Source organism: Protomyctophum bolini (genome assembly GCF_963924005.1).
Source record: "Protomyctophum bolini genome assembly, chromosome: 3".
In the NCBI taxonomy this organism is placed as follows: Eukaryota; Metazoa; Chordata; class Actinopteri; order Myctophiformes; family Myctophidae; genus Protomyctophum; species Protomyctophum bolini.
This window is the reverse complement of record NC_137864.1, coordinates 20,670,742-20,694,301: the sequence shown is the minus strand read 5'-3', so window position 1 is coordinate 20,694,301 and position 23,560 is coordinate 20,670,742. Positions and strand designations below refer to the sequence as shown.

The 23,560-nt window shown below is 40.1% G+C and overlaps 1 long non-coding RNA gene across 1 annotated transcript; it reads right to left on the bottom strand.

Moving 5' to 3' along the window:
- Positions 1–2,581: 2,581 nt before the first annotated feature.
- On the bottom strand, positions 2,582–10,716 carry LOC308312824. Its single transcript, XR_013963814.1, has 4 exons — positions 10,341–10,716; positions 5,375–5,427; positions 4,689–4,745; positions 2,582–2,703 (listed from the first exon to the last, which is right to left on the bottom strand). It is a non-coding gene; the product is annotated as an uncharacterized lncRNA (long non-coding RNA).
- Positions 10,717–23,560: the final 12,844 nt, after the last annotated feature.

The following is a 23,560-nucleotide window of genomic DNA, read 5'->3' as shown; positions in this document are numbered from 1 at the left end:
GGTGTTGTGTTTAAGGGCGATGTTGTTGCAGTTGTATTAATTATCATTGAGGCAACAGTAGTACCTCCTGGTGTTGAATTTTTATTGATTGTTGTTAAAGGTTCTGCCGTGGAGGCTGCTTGAGTTGGTGGCAAAACATCTGTGAAAGTAAAACTTTTATCAGTTGTATATCAGTGTACTAGCAGTGATTTTTATATTCTTTTAAATGTTATGTTAATTTAATTCAAGTCAACTACTATGTAAACATGAAGTACCTAGTAAGTAAGACACTATGGTTATTGATCCTGTAATGTTAGTTAATTTGTATTCCACTGTGGCACAGTGTATCACTGACTGGTGTTTCATTAACTGGTGCTGTAGTTCCATTAAATGACCATGTTGCATTGACTGCTGCATGTTGTTGCATTCACAATTGAGAAATTGATTATCTCATTACGAAGTTGCTGGGGTTACGAAGTCGCTGACAGGGTTATCACACGTGATCACCGTGGCAGCCAGCCTGTGACATAACTGACTTATGACTACAAATTGGGCAAGGGTTTCAGCCCTAATTTATGTTAAATATTTTTAAGTATACAATTTATGTGAAAATGAGGATATGTGGCCTACTGGCAGTGTGTAATTTGGTGCTGATCGATCGGTCCAGCGGTTAGCAAGATAACATACCCTGAGCTTGTGTAATAGAACGTAATAGACAAGCAAGGTCATTCAGATTAGTGGTTTAGTGCTACTACTACTACTACTACTACAGATTCTGTCCAAAACTCACACCAATCATACACGTACTGTATTATGTGGAGTCATGTGCCTCCCTGTCCAGGATTTCCTTGAAAAAGAGACACTTGCTATGCATCCCATAATGCATTATAATGTGCACACACTGTTTAAGTATTGTTAATTTGTTATAAATGCTCATAATGCTTTATAACTAAATTGATGGCACATTATAAAGCACTCTATAATGAGTTATGAAGTCACCCCTTCTACTCCACCCGACCTTGTGAGGACTTTATCATCCCCACCCACGTTTCTGAAGGTGTAAATGGATTGTAACACCCAGTCCCATTCAGTTATGCGGTCAGGCGCAAGCTTGGCTCAGGGAGGAGGGCGCCCCTCCCCCCGCCCACTTTGGGTAATAACATCATATCCTGTGTTTGTAAAACGTATACGAAGTCAAGTAAAATCATAACAATGTATAATTAATTACATGTAGCCTTTTGGTCATTTCATCGTCTACTAAATCAACTAATCAAATGATTCCCAAGCATGTCACGGCTGCGGCTCACCGCTCCAAGAGATGGGTCAAATGCGGCGAACAAATTTCACTGCGTTAGTGTGTGTGACAAATCGTACAACTTTAACTTTGACTCAGGCTTAGGTAAACACCCCAGGCAGTTTTTAAGTTGCTTGATTCAGTATTTAGATATTTAAAATTAAAACTAACTCATGGTAACTTCAAACTCTATTTTAACCATGTTAAATTAATCGAAAACACCCTGTCCTTTTTTTCTGATGACTCATACTGCCCTCCTAATACTTAAAATTTACTTTTTTCATTTAATTTTGGAAAATGAAAAACATAAGAAAAACATCCAACATGGTTAAATACTGAATCAAGAAACTTAGAAACTGTCCGGGGTGTTCACTAAAGCCTGAGTAGATGAGGAAAGTAATTTTTTTAAGTGAAATATCCCTTTAAAGCACATGTGACTTATAATCACACTATAATGCATCACAACAGTGGTTATAATACTTACACTATTACGTTGCGTTATGCATTATGTATGCTTATAATGTGTTATAGACATGGGATGCACACATACATCGCACACTGAGGGCCTCTAAACAACAGAGGCTGAGCCAAAACGGTATTTCACTTACACTCAATGGGGGAGGGGGGGAGCTACCACCAAATGTCACCAAATGATTTACAAGTAATCTTGTGAGTCATGTGGCAATGACTGTTGCATACTGCAACATCCACTCAACCCAAATCGGAATCGAGGGGCCTCTATACTGTAGCATGCGCCTCCAAACGCTTCTCCTATGCCCTTAAGGAGAGCAGAAACACTATACTGTAATTCCCTGGCAGCGTCTTGCTTCCTGCCGGCTACAAGCCATGACTGACACACTGCCCCTGGGCAGGCCAACCAGCCCAGCAAAGGCTTGCAAAGACCTTCTCTTCTAGTTTGAATCTTAACATCAATGTCTGTCTGTCTGTCTGTCTGTCTGTCTGTCTGTCTGTCTGTCTGTCTGTCTGTCTGTCTGTCTGACTGCCTCCCTCTCAGAATGGTTCACTGTCAGTGTCTGAGTACGTACTTTACTTCACCTCGCTGTCGGCTGGCCGCTGGCTGAAAGTTAATAAACCAGTGGTTTACCTCTCAGTCACGCTCAGTAAAGCATGGCGTGCTTTCAACTCAAGGGCAAGCCCCTAGAAGCACTATTACCCATAGGACTGTGGCGACAGATATTCATGCAAATCAACAATCTGCCTGAAGAGAATGTACTCACCGGGTGATGCTGTTGTAATGACTGGTGCTGTCGTTGCATTGGCCGATGGAGTTGCATTGTCTGATGACGCAGAGAGAGGCGATGTGGACGCATCTACTGGTGGTGCCGTTGCATTGTCTGTTGAAGTTGCATTGTCTGATGACGCTGTGACAGGCGATGTTTGTGCATTTGATGATGATGTCGTTGCATTTACTGGATGGAGAGATAGGCACATTTGCATTAATGTACCGAAATGAGTAAGTAATTTTGCAATAGTTGAGATGCACTGGTGAAATTGTCACTTTGTGATTTGATAACATTGTCTGATGATGATGACATTGTTTTACTTGGCACAGTGACAATGCTGCTTTGAATGAAATGGGAAATGGGCTTTCTATCAGTTAAATAACCATTAAGCATTTTACCCTATTATGGGCTCTATTACGAACACCTATTCAAGTAGGTGCAGCTGAGCCTTCTGATGTGATTTATAGCTGTTTGCGTGCCAGTGTCACATATCCATGACAGCCTATTGTATAATAGGCTATTTTTAGCATGTGATACCGGCACACAACTAAGTAAAACTCAGGTGGCGATGGTAGCGACAGGGTGATCCACGCTATGTGGACAAAAAGATCTGACAATTTGAATCTTATGAGCTCATGTGAGTAACCTATTCTATTTTTGTTAAACATTGTTGTTATAAAAAACACAGAAAGCTTTATTACATAAATCGTCATGAAACCAGTTGGCTAATTTATAGCGATGACAATGAAGAAGTCGCATGGACTAATGGCGCAGATCTTTCACCCATGGGTCTGGGGCTGCACTGCCCAGTGATGTAGTGGCATTGAAAGGTGATGTGGTGCTGATTGTTATACATATTTACTGGAGATTTAGACAAATTAACTGCTGCTATGTTCTGTGTGCGTGTGAGTGTGTGCTGATTTTGAAAGCTTCAATTTCCAGCTAAAAGAACACTAAGGAACAATGTATACAATCTTAGAGTATTAACAACAATTATGAACATAAACTCTCTGTACCCCACAATATGCCTGACGCAAGAGTATCTACATAGCAAATTTCAGAGACCCCTTTTTCCACCGGTTGGCTCCCAATGGGAACCAATTCAGTTATTTTTGGTTCTCAGTCCAAATATGAGCCAGAGCTCCAAAATTGGAGTTAATTATGAATTGAGTGGGCAAAACTATACATATATACTGTACCTATATTAAATTGTTCATATAGGATCATATTTTCCTATATAATGCCTCATTTGCATATTTAAATGCATTATATTATATTTGTAATTGTAATACAATAAATCATTGTCTTCGTGTAAGTGCTCAACTGCGGAAGTTCCATGGTGATAACAATCTAATGTAAGTATGGTTTTGCCCAACCAGTGGTAAAGGGGTCAGAAAGTTAAATACGGATTTCACTGTGGCAATGGGCTGGTCTTTGGAAAGCAAGTATGACAACATTCTGTGCCGTTTTAATATAGCCTAAACAATGGCCTTCCTGGGAATTTCCAACTTGCATTCCGTCAATGTCAGGGGGAAACTTTGTATGTAAAATGTTTGTATTCATATTATTTAAAGATCTGGGGACATAAAAAGGTTTTTGTAAAAAAAAATTATTTTAGGTTTTCTGAGCACCCAAAAAACCTGAACTTCAATAGATGTTCTGTGGTTTTCTGAATAATTAGGCTCAAACAAGTGCTCCGATTTGCCTGTCGACTGTGAGGTAACGTCCCACAAATCCCATATATGACATAACAATTTGCCATTGCTATACTTTTATAAAGGTTATTTTTTCCATTTTTTTCACACAAACTACTAAGCACTAAAAACAACTGTAACCCTAACATGAATCTGCAGCTCAAAAGGCTTCAGAACACACAGAAATCTGAATCTGAATGTTCAACGTTCAGGTTGTTTGGGTGTAATTGAGGTCATAAACCCCCCCCCCCCAAAAAAGAAAAAAAAAGAAATGATTCATGAAACCTTTAAGAACGTAAATTAAAATTGTGAAAATAGCTGATCTACAAGCTCACAACGTGTCACATCGCAATGTTGTGGGCTGTCTGCTATTTGCACTACTTTTGTGCGACTCTTGTATGATACAACACATTGAGATACAAGGTTTGTGCCTGACTGACAGCAACGGTTTGTAATATAACAGTGCAATTGTATTACCTGTCACTGGGTTAAGGGTTGTTGTGTTGACGTTTGCAGAGACTACTCCTAGAAGTCCTGAAAAATAAATACAAATACATTCTCAGTGACACAAAGCTCCTTATTTCTGAGTATTGAAAATATTCCTACTTATCAAATATTTGTGATGGCTTCCTCCCACTCTTTCACTCTCTCTCTGTTTCTCTCTCTCGCTCTCACACACACGCACGCACTCACGCCCTCTCTCTCGCACGCACTCACACACGCACGCACGCACACGCGCACGTTGGTATTGCTATACTTTTATAAAGGTTATTTTTCCAAAAAAGCAAATATTAACCACAAAAGACTAGTCTCACTCACACTCGAACTTTAATATAATTTCACCAGAATTATTATTTTAAAAAAATACAATGGCTGTGGCTAGCGATTCAGGGTTGGAGCCAGGCTAGCAAAAGACTGCAAAAGACAGGGATAAAAAAATATATATATCACAAAAAAAACATAGAAATGTTGCTTGTGCGTGTGCACCTATCTGACGCATACAAGCGTGCATGCGTGAAAGCTCCCCCCCCCCCACACACTATCAGCTTCTGGCTAGGGGAAACACTGTATATGGTTCTTAAGAATCACTCATTTAGTTGGGGACCCCCGGGCCCAACTTTGAGAAGGATTACACTACGGTAAAAAAAAAGACCATTAGATACCTGCTACTAGGAGATAGATGATGAGGTGATGGTCCATCCTCCGCCGCTGCTCCCTGTGAAAGGACAGAACAACTCTTTAGTCTTGACAAAATAAAAGAGGTCCAAGGCACTCCAGTTCCAGTCAAGTGTAAAAAGAACCTTCATTGTAACGGCATGGCAAAGATCATTAAAATAGATGACGAAGGCTATACAAGCCTTCGTCAGGGTCCCACAAAGTTTGAACCCTCGCCAACCGAGCACCTGCTTTCAATGAACTGCAAGGACCACGGTATAGTGCTTCTTTCCTCTATTCAACTCTTTAGTCTCCTTCACCCAATGCCCAAATTTTGAATACATTTTAAGAACATGCATCAACACAAATGGTTCAGGGTGATACTGGGTGATACTGTGTACAGTAATTATATGTGTATACATACATGCAATGAATTAATACTTACATTTTCTGGGAGTGTGAGGACACTTTGGGTAGAGGGTTTGGGTTGTATAGCTATACTAGAGATGCACAATATTTAAATTATGACGATGATTATGATTATAATTATTGAACTCATATGCATTGCTGATTTTTGTTTTGTTTTACATTTTGGATTTTCCGGTGAAAGTAGATGGTAAGCCCCCACCGCTGACACGCCGTTCTTGTTGTTCAGTTTATCCTTTAAGCCAGATATACAGTGATTAAATTCAGCCTAAAATGTGGCATATTTATTTCCAAAATACAATGGTTAAGATTTCCCTAATAGCGAATGCAAAATACAAAATACGAGCCTGAACGTTTCACGAAAGTTTGATTCGCTCCACTAGCAGATCGCCTGGGCGCACTCCACTAACGCGGAGCAGTCTGTCAGTGTACTGAATGTCTCTGCTCCACAGAGAATTATAAAGTTCTTATCTTTTATCAAACTGTATCTTATCTGTGTTCTCGCTTCTAATTGGACCACGTACAGCTTCTGTGAACACTCTTCTAAACAATGGTTGATGCTCCTAATTGTACCACGTACAGCTTCCGTGAACACTCTTCTAAACAATGGTTGATGCTCTAATGGTCTACGGCTGTTGTATCATCACTACTAACGGCTGACGCTCTTAAAGAGACACACAGGTAGACTGGGCTGCTCTGCGAGTACAAAGCAATCGACGGTCACGTCATTATTGCATTGTCAATATCGGTGAAAACAATCTGGATTATTGTGAGACTGGCATGGTATGGCACCGATTATATTGTGCATCTAGAAGCTACTAGCTATACCATAATGTAAAATAAATAGCTGCTGAATTGATCATTGAAAATATGGTCCTGTCAGTATTGACATACTGTACATTGTACGGTGAAACAGCTAAATTGACTCTATTAGCCCTTAAACAAACACAAACAAAGCGGGTTGTGTTAATAGGCTATTGAATATCATAGATCCCTTTCTCAAAAAAACAAAACAATGTAATAAATGTGTGATGTTCTAATATTGGCAGAATCAACTTTGTGCGCATTAATTTACAGGTTAAAAGAGTCTGTGAGAGCCGTTTAACTGTTTAAAATGTAAATCAACAAGGACCATATTTTTGAATGACTTAACTTCTATATCTCGCTCAGCAGTTACATCAAGGCAAACTACACAACTCTACTAAAGTGTCCTTTCAGGCACAGTAGCTGCTAATGAAGGCCTATTCTCCTTTTTCTGATTTGAACTTTCTTATGCTATTAAATATAACAAAAAATCGTGAAAAGGAAACTCAAATGACTTTCACACTATTTTTTTGTCCTTTTTTTTGTTGTTGCATGACTCGGTCTGTACTGGGGTTTAGATATCAGAATCAGGTATGTTAACATTCTGTGAGAGCGGTATATCTGAGTGACTTGACGCCTTGTGACAGTTCAGAATTGCAGCCACACCTATTGCTTAACCACAGTCCACATTAACCCTGGTATCGTATGATTGAAGAGGTTAACCTGTTAACCTCAACAAAGCACGTGTAGTGCCTAAAGTCCTATACTTAATGTCACTACTGGTTGCCGACGGCCAGGTGGAAGCTCTTACGTGTGCCAGTAGAAACTGATCTCCAAAACATGTCCGTTGAGTTTAACTTTGCTTTATTTTCCGCAGTCATTTTCCTATATAACATACAGATACAATAATCAGAAAGAAACACTAACAAACACAGGGGACCAGCCCTCCTGAACACAGTAGAAAACTGTTAGCCTCTGCCGTCTGCCACTGACAACACCTGTGCCTGATCAGGAGCCTGGTTAAATACCTGGGCTGGCCCAGACACTCACCAAGCTGCAGTGACACTGTCAATCAGCAAAACATTAGGTCATAATGGCTCTTACAGCACGGACACAGGGAAATGTATTCAATAACAATCATCTGCTACTGATGGCCATGTGACATACCAGGGGTCCATACCTACTGTAGCCTATGTGTGACAGACCAATCCTTAGACTTACAAATACATTACAGTAGCAGTAGCATAATGGTTGTAGGCCTGCGATGCTGGTCAATTTAGACACTTGCGGGCGGCCATTCGAAACTGCCCCCCCCCCCCCTATTTTTCTATACTGTAGACATTTTCCCTGTTTTGTTTTTTAACTGTGTATATGATTTATTTTTTGCATTTTAGTGTACATTTGGGCTCTATTTGCGTCCATGCTAAACCCTTTATCCCTATAAAACTACTTTTCCTTTTCTGAAAAAAACTTTTTTGAATAGTTAAAATAGCCAATCTACATCGACATGTTGTAAGCTTGTAGATTGGCTTTTTTAACGATTCTATGTTTTTTTCAAAATAGGAAAAACAGGCAAAGTAGTTTAGGGATAAGGGGTTTAGCATGGTCACAAATAGCGAGTCCTGTCTTTAAATGTTATGATGAATTGAAAATGGAGGACCCTGATGTAAACAAGACTTGGTTTTATCCTCGTAGCAGATTTTGTATTGACCTGTACTTCAATCAATCAATCAACCAACCAATCAATCACGATAATAACTAGATGGAGTAATTTACTTTACAATCCACATAGTTTATTCATGCACAGCTTCAAGCCTCTGTGAACTTTATTTCAAAGCTAGAGACACCTAAATGAGCCATGCCACTGTTGCAACACCACAAAACTGCAATGCTTAAGTGTTAGTAGCTTAATATTTCCTGTTCTTTAGAAGTGACTATCTTCTCTGGCATTTTTCTTTTTTAATCTGATGAGTTGTCATTGCCGGACATCACTCAACAGATACATCCATCCATTGCACCACAAATCTGCTGACAGAATAATGAGATGCTAAACAGAACAGCCACACCTTGAAAAAGCCAAGCAGCATGTAGGCAACTATACCAAGTATCAGTCCACCAGAAATACATGTTCCTTCACTTATATAAAAAGGTATCATATCAGATCATTCATCCATGGAAACTAAAATTTATTCGTCAATTTATAACTCTTGAGAAGGACCAAATGTAACCAAAGGGACGTGCAGGGAGGGTCAATGAACACTGCGGATTTCACTAGCGTTCCCATGGGGAAACTCATCTTCTGCGTTAAACCGTCTCTAAACTATTGGTAGCTCCCATGCAAGAACCACTACATCTCTTAGGACCATGCCTTGGTGAGGGATATTCCATATCTTAATAAACAGGTTATTAAAGGTGGTGTAAGTGATATTTTTATGGTTGAGTTCATTAGCTCCATATTCCTATATTCATGGTTTTCAAATGCAGTCCTACACGGGTCTGTCATGTTGGGTACCAAACAGGTTTTGCAGACCTCGAAATATATATATTTTTAAAGTCTTCTAAATCCTGACAGTTTTCTGAAATACCTATGTTTCTATATCAGTGGTGCTCAATATTTCATGTCAAGGACCCCAAAACTATATGTAATTGGCCTCCAACTCCCCATTGTTTCAGGAACACCCCCAGAAGCAAAGATTTGAGTTTAAAACGTTGGCTCTGAAAGTATATAATTATATTTAAAGATTTGAGCCACATTTTCAAAAATAGCAGATCTACAAGCTACGAGCTTGTACATCTGCTATTTTTCAATAGCTAAAGAATAACATAATGCTTAAAAAACCAAAAGGGGTTCCCGTTCTGAATGGGTGAACGTAAACAGACTGTTCAGACACCTGTTTGTCGCCAACATGCCATTTGAAACCCATGAATAACATCAATTTGTGTGAGTGTTAAATCTATAAAAGGGGTCTCTCGCCCCTCTCTCCAGTGCTAAACAGAAAATACATATTCAGGTCCTCAAATATATCAATATGATCATCCAGTCAGGAGAAATAATTCCTACAGGATTATGGGATGAAATCAAGTGAAATTGGAAGTCATGAAACATGAGACCACAAGCTCTTAACTGAGCTTTGAGGGGTTCTCTCTCTGGATTGGAATGAAAAATATCTCAGGTGTGAAAAAAACACACCTGAAAACATATTTTCTGTGTTTACTAAAGAGCTGGAGATGAGGAGACGCCTATTATTGAACAAACAAACTGTATATCAGTTGTTTACTATTGGAATAAAGAACTTTCACTTTTTTAACAAAATATACACCTTTAATACAAACCTAGAGCATATATAAAGGGGTGCACTTAACATTAAAAAAAGTAAAGGATTACTGCTTTGTGGGATATTTGGGAAATGTCATATCAATCATGACAGTGTATGACATGCATGATATGATCATTATGATCTTTGAGAAATATTCTAAAATCCATTGCTATAGCTCTTCTCAACAAAATAACTTTTCCAACAATGCTTTTTGAGAGATGCAAAGGTAAATCCTCCTGATCAGACTTTTTCTTTCTATAAATGTTCTAAAATCCAATTGCTCAGCTTTGCTGTTCTCAACAAAATAATTCAGTAAGTATTTCAACAATACCAGACGCAAGAAGTCAGACAGACAGATATATATATATATATATATATATATATATATATATATATATGTGTGTGTATAATTAAAGTGTTTTCTTACCCCAGTGTCGGTCAAAATCCAAGTGTAAACCAGTAGGGTACCCTGTTATAGAGTGACCAATTGATGTCCAATGGATGTATAAAAGTCTTCACAAGACGCAGAGGAAAAATGAACTGTACCTCCTTTAGCTTGAAGCGAGACTGAGCAGGGGAACCTTTTTGAGTGTCACAAGAGAGAACATTTGAATGGTCTTTCAAGTCATACATTCATAACCAGCAGGACTTGTTCTGTTGTCATGTATCAGTAGCACGTCAAAAGGCTGGAATAAGCTGAAAAAAATGCAGTCACATTCAAGGAACAAAGCTGGAGGGCATTTTCGACCTAACCTACAGTAGATGCTAATGATGCTGCAGCCCAGGACAAAGGAAGCATCTTTGCTATGTCAAGCATGTATCTCGACTTGACTAAATTTCAAGGCGTCTGTATTTAGTGTTGCGCGTTTCCAATCTAATCGGAGGATCTTTCAAAGGCGAAATTATTTTATGATGATCCGGTACCAACAGGTTTGTTTGCTGGTTCATACTAGATTAGATATGTTTTTTGGGGCAGCTCCAGCATCTCGAATGGCCTGCGCTGTAACCGAGAAGGCCACAGTATGGTCTAGACTGTATAATGGTTTCTATGCTACAGAAGCTCAACAGAAGTTAAAAATAATTATCTACAGATACAGTAACAAGAGGAAACAAATGGGGAAATAAAATACTTAAACTAGAATTGGGGGATGCCAACACGTAAGCTTGTAGATCGGCTATTTTTGCTAAATGTTCTGAGCTTGTTGAATCTCACCCCTTACTACCACACATTATAATAAATAAATAAAACTAAAACTTTCTTCTAATGAACCTCATGACAAATGTAAAACTATAATAACGTTGCGTAGCAGCAACAATACAAAGCAGGAACTTACACAACTTCAATATTTACAAAAGAGTGCAAACAGAGTCAGAGAGAGAGATACCTTTATTAATCCCACAGGGGGAATTCAGGTGCCGGAGAGCTAAGAGAGCAAACAGTGTGTGCGTGTGCGTACGTGTACGTGTGCGCGTACATCAGATATTGTGGTCGATGAAGAGTTCAGAGAGGTGTCCGTATTAGAGATACGTGTATATTCTGCACTTTGACCTTAACCTAGAGGAAGCCTTATGACCACGGCCATTACACGGCCATTACCATCCACTCTCCTACACATACCATCCCAGAGCTCAGCTGTAAGAGTCAGACTAAGTGTTGCACTGTCTCTGCTGTAATTGGCAGCGGCCACATATAATATTATGGCGTGAGACGCTGAGTCACTGACGCCCAGTACCGAGTGGTATGCCTATTGTCATGAAGTCATATGCCATTATATATTATGTGAATACAATTTTACAGCACTGTTAATATTTGTGTCCTTGTATGCTCTACTTTATGTCGACGTGAATACATTGTAAAACTTATGTTAGTGTGTGCGTGTGACGTGTGTGCATGAGAGAGAGAGAGAGAGAGAGAGAGAGAGAGAGAGAGAGAGAGAGAGAGCGGGGTGTGTGGATGGGGTTTGCTACTATTACAGTCTGTGTACCTATCTATGTCAAACAAATATTGTCTTCTTTACTGTATGATGTCACACTGACTCACACGATTAGTAGCGTACATTAAGTATTTTTTTAAGTGGTGCAACCACTTCATTAAGTAGCTTTGTGTGTGGCTGCCTGGCTGGGTCTGAGCACGAAAATAGCATTTGGTTGGTTTTCAAAACCAAGTGTCACTGTTGTACAGCCTAACACACAGATATTGACTATGATGATTTCAGGTGTTACAGTACAGTACAGTACAGTACAGTACAGTACAGTACAGTACAGTACAGTACAGTACAGTACAGTACAGTACAGTACAGTACAGTACAGTACAGTAGAGGGACCCCTGGGCACCCATACACTGCATGTGTCATTTGTCAACCGTTTCGGACGTGGGGCGGCTCGCCGGAACCGGCCCCCATGGCGCGTTCCTGGGGCTCTGGATGTTCCGGGGACCCCCGAGGACCCCCATACGGTAACTATGTAATTTCTCGACCGTTTCAGACGCGGGGCGGCTCGCTGGAACCAGGCCGGCACCCTGGGCGCGCGTCTGGAAGTTCTGGGGACCCCCACACAGAGTTGCACCACTTACTTCACACGGGTGTGATTTTAGTAGTATTTTGGGATACTTTCATTCCACTACAGTTATGAGATCAATATTGTACTTTTGACTACACTACATTTCTAGAAAGGGATAATATGCATTATCACTTTCAAATAGTGAACTAAAGCTTAATAAATTCTCATATAGAACTGAGTTCAAGCAAACAGAGACAACATTGTACTACAGAGTACACATTACAAATAATAATGTACTGTACTCAATCAAGTCATCATTCCTAATGAGGTACTTTATACCTACTGTATTCCATACAGTAGGAAAGTCAATAAAACATCCTATTATGAACTTCAGTAGGAATGAATTATAATGAAATGAACAACCAAAAAATAGGGGATGGCTTAGGCTTATCCTGTGTGCACGCCTGGGTCTCTAAGCTTAGTGTTGAGCTTGGCATGGAACTACTGTGTTGAATGCTGAGCCATGGGAATTGTGTTGTGGGTGGATGTTTTGATGATATATAAATGAATCATCATTGCCATGCACCAACCTCTTAAAGAATTTACTGACAACAGTGGTGAGGGTGGCAGGTTCTCCAGTCATTTAGACATGATACCTGCTTGGAGTACTGGGGGGGCACTGGGGAGACACTGGGGAGGCACTGGGGAGACACTGGGGGGGACACTGGGCACTGGGGAGACACTGGGCACTGGGGAGGCACTGGGGAGACACTGGGGAGGCACTGGGGGGGCACTGGGGAGACACTGGGGGGGACACTGGGCAGGCACTGGGGGGACACTGGGCACTGGGGAGGCACTGGGGAGACACTGGGGAGGCACAGGGGAGGCACTGGGGGACACTGGTGAGGCACTGAGGGGACACTGGGGGGACACTGGGGAGGCACTGTGGAGGCACTGGGGAGTCACTAGGGAGGCCCTGGGTAGACATTGGGGAGGCACTGGGGGGACACTGGGCAGATAGAGTTGGGACAGAGTTAAAGAATATATATATATTATTTATTTATTTTTGGCGCCCCCCTCCCCCATGGCGGCTGCGTGCTCAGCCTGTAGCCTGCCAGCCACACATGCTTTGAGGATGCGGATGCCGTTGCCGCACTTGCTCTCTCTCACAAATTCCTGCAACCATTAGTGAGGTGACAGTCAGCCTACTGACGTGAATATGTGCAATAATATGTGTCAAAATACCAGTCCTGTGTCACCAAATACGTATATGGGAAGAGGCATTATACAAAGACACCACCAATCACAAAAGCTAATTTTAGAAAATCTGCTGTACAACATGTGCGTTGACAGACATCATGCTCTGCTTGTTAGATAGCTGTCTAACAAGCCCCCCCCCCCCCCCCACACACACACACCGCTTCTATACCGTCGTTCATTCGTCACAAACAGGAATGTGTACCATGACGTGCAACTGCAATAGATTTGCAACTGAAACATCCCGAATGTTGTACTGTAGGATCACCATGGCAATTATTGGTATGCAGTATGTATTGGTATGTGGTACGTGCTTAGAATATCTGGATTTGTTTTTATAAATCTTTTATCACACGATTTTGTACCCCTGTGTCAATTATCCAATCATTCTAATGTGATCCTGGGCTGGGCTCTGCACACCCTCCGCCAACCTGGGGAGAGCAACGGACTTGAACTCATGCTTCTTTCATGCATGAGTGTCCAATTTGCTCCTTGACCTGACAGGGGGCAGTTTCCCTGGTTGGATGTAGCGCGTGGAGGGAAGTGGGAACACATTATTCCAACCAGTTCCTTTCCCCTCCATCAGGCGCCCCGGCTGGCCAGGGGGAGGCAGTTTGGAGACCAGGATTACGGCATGTTTTTTTACTAATCATTGTGTATATTCCTGCACTATACCTGCATCGAGTTATCTTGGTACACAGAAGTTGATCTATTGAAGATTCTGACCTTCAAAGTACATAATTTTTGTTTTGATTGTATTGCTGTATTGTTGTATTGTTCTTTCTGCTTTGGCAATGTAAACGTATGTTTTCTCATGCCAATAAAGCCCTTTGAATTGAATTGAATTGTGAGGGTATACCTAACCTTTTTTTTTGTCAATTACTGACGTTTTCAGGAAAATAAATAAATTGGTACATTGGTAATATTATTTATTGTAATGTAACTAAACATATCGTGGGTTTTATTACATGGCATTTTGTGCCTTGCTATATTAGAATCAGTACATTATCTAATAGTTATAGTTATTTCCCAGCTACGACATTTCACAAGGTAATTTAAATGGTTATACTTAACCACCCATTTAGGCCTGACGTGGACATTTAAAAAAAAATATTTTTTAAATGTATTCTTTTCTGAAAAACCTCATGTTTCTATATCAGTGGTTCTCAATATTTCATGTCAAGGACCCCAAAAATGATATGTAATATGCCGGCGACCCCCATCTGAAAATATGCTGTTCCAGGGGACCTCTCCAGAAGCAAAGATTTGAGTTAAAAACTGAAACTCTATATTTTTTCACGATTTTTCAAAATTCAATTTTTTTTTTTTCAACTGATTTTTACAAGTTCATAGTGCGGCACTCAGTGTTAGGTTAATCCTACTTATGAAGTGATCACTGAGGGTACTTGACCTATCCTAATGAACGGTTAGCCACTGAACAACAGCGCCCAGGGCTCTGAGCTCTGACCTATCCTAATGAACGGTTAGCCACTGAACAACAGCGCCCAGGGCTCAGAGCTCTGACCTATCCTAATGAACGGTTAGCCACTGAACAACAGCGCCCAGGGCTCAGAGCTCTGACCTATCCTAATGAACGGTTAGCCACTGAACAACAGCGCCCAGGGCTCAGAGCTCTGACCTATCCTAATGAACGGTTAGCCACTGAACAACAGCGCCCAGGGCTCAGAGCTCTGACCTATCCTAATGAACGGTTAGCCACTGAACAACAGCGCCCAGGGCTCAGAGCTCTGACCTATCCTAATGAACGGTTAGCCACTGAACAACAGCGCCCAGGGCTCAGAGCTCTGACCTATCCTAATGAACGGTTAGCCACTGAACAACAGCGCCCAGGGCTCAGAGCTCTGACCTATCCTAATGAACGGTTAGCCACTGAACAACAGCGCCCAGGGCTCAGAGCTCAGCTCCAGCTCTGTAAGGCCACGGTCTTGGTCATGGCTCATGGGTAGGGGTGTAACGATACATTTTTAACGGCGATACGATACGTACTGTATCCCGATACATGGTTGACGATATGATACATGCACGATATTGGTTCATTATGGCGATACGATACGGTACGATTCAATGATTTGAAATCGATACAGTAACTATTTAAAATACATTGACATTATTTTAAACTAGGTAAGTAAACCCCTCTTTTTCTTTTTTTCCTAAGAATTGCTAAATACCATGCACAAAAATGTAGTATTGGTAAAATCGATTATATGCATTGCAAAACGATACGATATGATACATAATGTTGCTGTTTTCATTTCGATACACTTCGATTCTTGAAATTAAAACAGATTTTTCGATGCAGTTACTATATCGTTACACCCTTACTCATGGGCTGTGACACGAGTGCTTCTCTATAAGAACATGTATGGGTGATACTGAGGAACATTGATTCTATTCAATTATTTCCTTAACTAGGGCTACGGTGATAAGCTTACATTAAGTTTCCATTAGTGCCATTTGAAAACGGTAGCTGTTAGATAGGGTTTAAAAGGACTGTATTGGCAGGGACTAGTTCTGTGTGTGAGACATTCGCCCATGGGGCGTCGGTCAAAACACACCAGTGTTGTTTTTGGCAGAACATTTTGATTTTAGTTTTAGTCATAGTCTCTTGAATAGTTTTAGTCACATTTTAGTCACCTGGAATGTTTTAGTGTTAGTCTAGTTTTAGTCGACTAAATATAAGATTTTATTTGACTAAATCTACAGTTGATTTAGTCGAACAAAATGTATTTCGGCGGGCCTTAATTTTGTCGTATTGGCTGTTTCACATGCTGAAAATATACCGATCAACAAGCTCACTTGTAGATCGTCTATTTTCAGCATGCAACTAATTGTAAAATGATTTATACTGGATCTCTTGTCCACTAGTCCCTTAACATTTTTGTCTAGTTTGTATTTGTTGACGAAATTGTCAGTATATTTAGCATTAGTTTTAGTCATCATAGCTTAGTTTTTATTTAGTTTAGTTTGTGTCAGTGGAAAAAGGTAGTCGACGGACATTTTTCGTCTTAGTTTTAGTCGACAAAATCAACACTGAAACACACTGAAGGGGGTTATATATGGCAGTTTACTGTAGTTGTAGGCACAGGCATATACCGGCATGGCATATGGGAATGAAGATGGTACAGCACTGAGTGCGAATGACAATGTGTCAATGGTTCTGCAATAAATACAGACAATAATAAGTATGAGTACATGACAGTAGCGGTTTACATACAAATTATTTAATCTTAAAAAATGTTGTCCCAATGCTGTGTTATCCTCCTGTTCTGACTGTTACTAAGCCAATCTCAACAATGTAAAACAAACTCTGCTCATCAGTATTGGAATGTTTAGACAACTAAAGTATTCGGTTTACATACAAATTATTTGCCATCCAACTTCTCAAAATGTTGTCTCAATATTGTGTTATGCTCCTGTTCTGACTGTTACTAAGCCAATGACAACAATGTAAAAACTCATCAGTATTGGAATGTTTAGACAGCTAAAGATAATACTATAAAAAAGCCACTCAATCTACTAGACTAGGAAGTTGTTTCCACTTGGCAAACATGCATGGGCTGTTGGACAACAGTGTTGCTTTTGTCGACTAAAACTAAGACGAAAAATGTTCGTCGACTACCCTTTTTTCACTGACGAAAACTAAATGGAAATTAAATGAACTAAGCTATGATGACTAGAAGCAATGATGACTAAAACTGAGTACTGACAATTTCGTAAACAGCTAAAAACTAGACCAAAATGTTAGGAAGGGACTAGTGGACAAGAGATCCAGTATAAGTGATTTTATACTTGGTTGCATGCTGAAAATAGGCGATCTACAAGCTCACAATGCATCTCGCTGCGACGCATTGCCTAACTGGCGTCCCGGGGGCCACATGCTGCCCCCGCCTTCACTTAATGAAGAATACTGAATACTGATATATTATTGATTTCAGCCTTTCAGTTACAATTCCAAACATGCAAACATCGCCCGCTTTAAGTACTTCAGTCTATATTAGTAGCTAAATGACTAGTATTCAAAAAATGTATGTCCAATGTATCTGCTATATTTGCTACGACAGTATATATGCAATGTGGCCCTCTGGAGTGAGTGTGGAACTATAGTGGCCCTCTGGAGTGAGTGTGGAACTATAATGGCCCTCTGGAGTGAGTGCGGAAATATAATGGCCCTCTGGAGTGAGTGTGGAACTATAGTGGTCCTCTGGAGTGAGTGTGGAACTATAGTGGTCCTCTGGAGTGAGTGTGGAACTATAATGGCCCACTGGAGTGAGTGTGGAACTATAATGGCCCTCTCCATCTTCAAAGTTGCCCACCCCTGACACAGACCATGGCACATGGTTATCGCTTGTGTGATATGACCGTTTGTGGTGCGCCTCGATGCTGCTCCACAGGCACTGCGTATCAGTATACACTGAACATGTTAAGAGATGTGAGGTCTCACCTGCACTGAGACACTCTATTCTACTGCTGTGATACCTGCTGCTATGTTTCTACACATGTCTGCCTCATTTTATTGCTATTCTAACCACACAACAGGAGGCAGTTGATATATCTGCTGCCTTAAGGTGTCTTTGTGTCTCCATTGACCTTTCTTGAAACTGAATATGTTGGGAGCTTCTTTTACCACAAAGAATTTCACCCACTCTTTTACACCTGTAAACTTGCGACTTGTTGCCAATAAATCAAGTAAGTACAAATAGTCCTCCTGACACTATAGACATCTGCAACTGGATGTCTGAACGCGTGCATGAGTGAACAATGTTGACATACCTGCAGCTTTGCATTGTTGTTAACTATACTGTACATGTGATGTATGTTGGAAAACTGTCAATGAACCCCCATGAATTGGTTTTTGGTAGAGGAATTTAACCTCCAGTTTAGCACCTGTGAAACTAACTAAGGAAGAAACCTGCTGTATTCTATAAGGCCTCATTCACACCTAAGACACACTTGTCCTGTGTCTTCTGTGTGTCATGGCCGCCTCAATGTATTTCCAATGGGAGTCCCCGAAAGGGTCCATTTGGTTTCATTGTACACTCTCATGAGTTAAAGGATTGTTAAACATCTGCATTACGGTACTTGATTTATAAGTAGTCTACACTACAATAATTGTTATTTTGATCAACATTTACCTGTTATCTCTCCTATGGTACCAACATCAATACAGCATTGTGGAAAAAACTAAAAACATTCTTTAGTTTTGGGTCTGCGGAGCTATAATTCTCATCATATGGTGGTCCGTTGCTCAAAAAACAGAGTAAATAATGGGCCTTGACATGAAAAGGATTCAAAACCATGCTATAACCATGCAATATGGCATATAGGTTCTTGGAGTTCATTACACATGACATGACGTGACATTGAAGAAGCTTGAGATGATTAATAGGTTGAGTCGTAAAGGAACTTAAATTCTTGCTTGCTTCCACAAGGAAGCATACTAGGACCTTTACTGTTCCTAATATGTAATTGATTGATTGAAATATTTATTAACAGTTTGCAGAATTACAGTACATTTCAAGCACAAACTCAATACAAAGACTGTTAACTGTGAGTGGACGACCCAATTAAGCATTACATTTGTTTACAAGAGGGTCCACCATGTTCAATTCATCAAAACATTTAGAGACGTACAAATAGACAAGGAACAGAACAGGAATTCATCATAAAAGGTAAAAAGGGAAAAGAGACATATACAGTGGGGTGAAAAGGGGGGGGGGGGGGTGGTGGGGGGTATTCAGGTTTTACCGGGGCCAGTTTCGAATTGCAGGCGTCTGTAAACGACATGAAATCAGCTTGTGACTGCAATTTGTTCCTGTTCGCAGATGACTCAGCCCTGCTGGTCTCGGACAGGAACAAACTGCAGGTTGAAAAGGCCCTCAGCTCTGAACTTGGTAGAATCTATTCTGCACCTGGCTCGCTCATAACAAACTATCTTTACACCTGGGAAAAACGGAATCCATTCTATTTGGATCAAATAGTAATCTCAGCAAGGCAGATGGCTTCTTCGTTAGAGTGGGTGACAATATTATCACACAAAAAGATGAAATTACCTACCTAGGTTCCATCCGGGAGGCAAATCTTTCCGGTGATAAAATGGCCACGAACATATTTTTTTTTTCAAAACTGGCCCCCGTAAAATCTGAAATTCTGAATCCCCCACCCACCCCTGCTTCCCCTCACTGTATATGTTTCTTTTCCCTTTTTACCTCCTATGATTTATTTTTGACTATATAGTTGTGTATATTCATACGTTTCTAAATGTTTTGATGAATTGAAAATGGTGGGCCCTATTGTAAACAAGTGTAATGCTTTATGGTGTCGTCCACTCACTGTTAACAGTTTTTGTATTGAGTAGTACTTGAAATGTACTGTAATTCTGCAAACTGTTAATACAATTAATCAATCAATCAAGAATGTGGACATTGTGTATTTGTGTAAGTTTGTTTAATTGTATGTTATGTGTGTATACGGGTATACAACATGACATTTTTATTTATCTTTTCTTTTGTCTTGTCTTGTCTGTTTTGTGTTCATGGACATATCCTATTGATAACTGTTATTTATTTGTATGTATTGCCATTTGTGTGTGTAGGGAAAAATATGTGAATAATTGTTGCGTGAATATTTTTTGTCAAATAAGAACATTTAAGAAACATATTGAATGTGATCCTGGGATTGATCCTGGAACATTCAAATAAAAAATAACCCTATTTATGATCTATATAAAACACCTTTCTTAAAGCTTCCTCAAGCACCACCACATATTTTATCCATAATAAATAATGTGGAACACAAGACAACAACAAACATTTGCATTTATCAGGGCATTCCATAACACAAGCTATAGCTGGCTTCAACTGGTATATAGCAAGGGAGACACCGCGATGGGACAGACAGATAGATACCGTGTGGGAGGAGGAGGAATATGCACTTTGCATACAATGTAGTCTGAATGACAGAGAAGGCGGTACACTCCCATTGTGTCACGTTTCTTAAGAAGTCAATCTGTGACACTTGAACTGGTTCTTCTAAGTTCTTCCCCTAACCCCAAGCTGCCTCCCCCCTCCCACTTAATCAATAATCCTGCACCCTCCACCTATCATTCCTTTTGCCATAAGGCTACCTCATGTTCTGCGACAATTATAGTTATGTGTGATTGTAATCTACACACAAGTGCAACTCACTTCCAAGTAACTCCACATCAAAGCAGCCTCCAACCTATTTGGTTGTTTAACCATTGTAACCGTTTAAATCTTAGTTTTTAGCACCTAAATTGTTCGTAGCCTATAGTTTATTTGTTTTAATAGTCATCTACAATGCACCAATTTCACAAAGTCAAGTTTAAATGGTTATCTGTATAATGAAGATATAGATTAATATAGATTCAGTCTTGTTACTTTTTAATCATATCAAATTGTTAAATTAGTTTTGAAAAGCACAGTCAAGGGATGCAAGGATTGTGGTAATGTAGCCTACTCTTAGTTATTATTAGTACCACTCAACATCCATACAGCAGCTATTTCACTTTACAAATGTGGGCCAACAGTAGAGTAATCCCAGTTCCCACTAGTGTTTGCCAGATCCCCCAGTAACAACTGTAGGGTATCTCAAATCTAAAGCAGTAATAAATAGTATCTAAAATGGCAGCGAGCCAGCTCATACTTATCAGATGCACAACCTTTTTGAAATGAAGCTGTGCCCTATTTGTCAAGACATTCAGTGTGCCGTGTCAACATTAATTTTAATGACACCACATCATAACAAATTCCAACAGACTTTGCATAAGTTACTAGTACTGTTTGCAAGGATGCCACTGCACTGACGCCCTGGGGCATTATCACAATTGTTGTCAATCTGTGGGCTGGGGGGAGGGGGGGGGGGGGGGTTAATGACTTTGAAAACATTTTTAATAAGAAAAAGACCATTACTGCATCAAAATTGTCAAATAATATATATTGAAAAATATATGAAATGGCCATGCATTCAAATCTACAATACAATATTAATATGTGGAACAGAGTCAAATGATTATATAATTCAACTCCTAAATTCCATGTGCTTATCAGGGTGGGAGGGTCCCCAGTTCAAATTATTATTTTGGGGGGTCGACAGACTGAAAAGGTTGAGAATGAGAACCAGTGTCTGCCTGGAACCATTTTGTGAAGAATGAATGAATGAATGCGTACAGAACTAGACTGCATGATCTAATTCTAAGATGCTGCAGGGAATAAATATAAATTATTCTTTAATTTAAATTTAACTTTGAAGCAGCACTATGTAACTTTCCACCCCTGTTTACTGCTAATAGAGAGCTTGCCTGCTTGTTCAGGGGATAAATTGAATCTTGACCTTCAAGTCAGCATTTGTGTCAGATCCTGTGTCTAGGTGAGACACTGCATTTGATGAAGATCTAAATGTCTCAATAGAAGAGCAGGTTGACAAAATACAACCACTCAAAATTATATAAAGTACACAATAGACAAAATTAAAATGTATTCCTAAAAAAGTTACATAGCGAGGCTTAAAAACGAATTGTATGATAAAACAGTGCATGGATGAGCCAGGGAAATAAAGAGGGCATGATGCTATAAATCACACTGCCGTCACATTCTTTGCAGGTCAGCAGTGTCATCATGAGACATCAATTTGAGCACCGCAACCAATTAAAAATAAATGAAACTTGCCCCCAAATGACTCATGCTTTTAATATGCGACTCATTCCTTCTCAGACATGGATGGTGGTAAATGTATGTAACTGGACTGAACCGGCATGCTGTTGTGAACAGACAATAAGGGGCCTGAACCACACCTAGCAGAGATACTCACAGCTGCAGTGTGTTAACAATCGTACAAATGTGCCCCGGGGGCAATAGCTTGCCTCGTGGGACAGCTAGTAAGCCAGGCATCCTGTTCATCTGCTTTCTGCTAAAGGAGATATACAGCATTCTCACAACAATACCGACTCCTCCCTTCCTTTCATTCTGGTCGACTGGTCCCCCACCCTGGTGTGACGCGCTCCGCGTGTGACTGCACGCAGCGACGGCATGATCAGGTACCATTCGACCAATCCTTGTGTGCAGCGTGAGGCTGCTGTAGATGTACAGTTACGAAGGAGCATTCTTTGGCCACAATGGAATTAAAATAGACGAAATTAGCATAAATTGCATGAAGACAAAAAAAAAAGATTAGATTGAGTCTGACTTCCTATTTCTGGAAGGGCGTTCAGCCTAGCGATTGCGAAAGATGTGTGACCATAAAATTTGATAAGATGTTTTGTGGATTAGTCATTTGACCATAATCTAATCAACAAACCTTTAAATATAGGTTTGATTTCATCTTGCTACTACTGATAGAAGTGTTATTAGACTGTGTTGAAAACAGTTCAAAATATTTGCTTCATACTACAGTATACCTCCAAGAAGTAATTTAGAAAAGGTTTATATGCTCCTTTTTGTATGATTGATGGTAGTGCTTCTTAGATCTGGTGTGAAAAGCCTTTACATGACACAATGGTCTCCATGTCCAGGTTTGACCATCGACTGACAATAAATAGGCCTACATTTGAGGCAGCAATAGTCAGAAAGGAAATGATATTAGATGAGGTTATTATTTTACTGTTAATATTTAAATGTTGTTCTTTAGGTTTGTTTGTTCACAAACATGGATCATGCTGTACTGCATTTCATGATTTCGATTGTGATGTTATTTTTGCCTGAACCCCAGGAAGAATAGTCTCCACTACGGTGTACTAATGGAAGAATAGTCTCCGCTACGGTGTACTAATGGAAGAATAGTCTCCACTACGGTGTACTAATGGAAGAATAGTCTCCACTACGGTGTACTAATGGAAGAATAGTCTCCACTACGGTG